The sequence below is a fragment of the Calonectris borealis genome, chromosome 1, assembly GCF_964195595.1.
Source record: "Calonectris borealis chromosome 1, bCalBor7.hap1.2, whole genome shotgun sequence".
Lineage (NCBI taxonomy): Eukaryota > Metazoa > Chordata > Aves > Procellariiformes > Procellariidae > Calonectris > Calonectris borealis.
The window spans coordinates 83,589,828-83,591,910 of NC_134312.1; the positions used below are offsets into that span (position 1 = coordinate 83,589,828).

The 2,083-nt window shown below is 47.9% G+C and overlaps 1 protein-coding gene across 2 annotated transcripts in view; it reads left to right on the forward strand.

Annotated features, from left to right (window-relative positions):
• The window catches only part of CCND2 (cyclin D2), a 38,049-nt gene extending 36,649 nt beyond the window's left edge, over positions 1-1,400 (forward strand). For both annotated transcript variants that reach the window (XM_075162801.1, XM_075162809.1), the window contains one exon: positions 1-1,400. This exon is cut by the window's left edge and continues 2,762 nt beyond it. The gene's annotated coding sequence lies outside the window, so the exon portion shown is untranslated.
• The last annotated feature ends 683 nt before the right edge of the window (positions 1,401-2,083 follow it).

Here is a 2,083-nt window from a genome sequence, read left to right on the forward strand (position 1 = left end):
CCCTCCTACGTTAGCAAGCGTGGCCTCGCGGGGAGGCATGCCAGAGGGTCCCCGGACGGTGGGATGCCCTCTCCGAGCGCTGGGCTGGAGCGCGGCCGCCCGCAGCGAGCGTAGGCACCGCGTCCATGGCGTTTGCCTGGTTTGCTCCCCTCCGTGCTGTAGGTCCGAGCGTAGGCGGGAGTCGTATTTAGGGTGCCTGCCCCTGCTCTTCGTCCCACCTCCTGCGGTGCCCCCGTCCCACGCAGGGACTCCCTCCTGCGGTATCGTCCCCCCGGGGCTCCGCCGTGCTGGCGGGGAAGGGGGCTGAGGTCCGCCACCGAGGTGGGCTCCTCGCGCGGCGGTCGGAGGGGCGAGGAGCGGGCGCGGGAGTTGCAGCGCCATTTGGCAGCCCCGGTCCCTCGCAGGGACCCGGCGGGTCTGCGCGTGTCACCGCCGGGGGTAAGAGTGTCCTCGGCTGCAGTGACGTACTCAAAAAATACGAACTGTCTGGTTACACCCAGAAGCGTACTGTATTTGAAGTCTGGAAAACCTAAAACTTGAGCATTTTCACAGTAGCATTCAAAATTAAAATACTGCATAGTACTCCTTTTTAACAGATGTTAAAAAAAATGAATACTATTGCTGCAAATGAGGTGTGAGATTTTTTTGCCTGAATTGCAGAAATCATAAACCTTCCTGTTGATCAATCAAAAAAAATACGTTGCTGATTATACCTTTGCAAGTGCCAAAGGATTGGCACAATTGCTAAAAGCATTTCTCTCTCAGCTTCCTATTAATGGTACTTTGATGATCTTCTCCTCCTTCCCGTTCTGTAGTGTAGGAGCACCTCGGAATCAATTTATTTATATTCCCAACATGCTTGTGAAAGAGAAGAATACTATTAATCCCATTTCAATGTCGATGATTTATGCTTGAATAATTGGACGGCTCTTAATTACTCAGCAAGCCACCTGGCCACTGGATTTTTTCCACTATGTTTATTACCATGTTCTCATGTACCTCAGAAATCACTCTCGGTTGCACAGTTTCTGTTCTCAAACTTTTTTTTTTTTTTTTTTTTTTTGCTTTATCGAGTGTGATGCCATATCAAGTCAACGTTACTCTCTCACAATGTGCTCTTTAAGAGGTGTGGATGTTTATATGGTCAGGGGATGCTAGAAAGTGCGGTAGTAGACATGATCAGTGTAAACAAAAGTATTTAGAAAGTATGCGAGGTTGTTTTCGATGGATAAGACTCTGATACAGTGTAGTCTTGATTACCTTTTAAAAGGTCTTCTTTGTTCAGTGTTGTCATTTTTATTAATAACCTGTTGTTTTGACTAGTTTAAAGATGGTTCGAAGAAAAGTGTTTTGGCGGGATTAGGTATGCTGTATGGACAATAAACTCACCTTGACCTAAATTTGCCTGTCTTGGTTTTATTCACTCAGTGTGAAGGTGCAAAAGGAGACGCGATGCTGTGATTCTAGGTAGATGGTGTTAGTAGGCATATAAAACGTGAACTATTGAACGTTGCAGTCACAGAACAAGTTTTCCTCTAAAACGTAGCTCACTGCCTACTGGGTAGGCAAATTCTGGCATGTTTCTTCTGTGAAAACGTCCCGTGAGATTTAAGGAGAACAAAGAACTGTAAATTGCTGGATCAAAACATTTTGTGGAAATTAAATTGAGCTGGTGGAAAAGTCCTCGTAAAGAGTGTGCACTTCTGCAACTAATTGAAATATTATTTAAACCTCCACTCAGTTACTTGTTGCATTTAAAGGCTACTGCAAAAATTCTGTTGTTTTTCTTTCTATAAGCTTTGGGCAAACTGTGAGTAAAAGGAGAGGGCTTTGTGGTGAAGCCAGCGGGAAGAAATGAGCCTCCATGCACCGACTCTCCTTCCTCAGCTCGCGCCCAGGAGGCGGGATGCTCGCCCTCGCCCTCTCCCTCTTCCCCGGCTGCTGCTCGTGGATGCTGGCCGTGAATCGACCAACCTACCATGCGACGTGCTTGGCCTGACCTCGGCGGCTCTCCTTCTCCACTGCCATCCATAGCGGTTTTCTCCTACTGAATTTCAGGCCTTTGAGCACCCCTGGGGAGAGC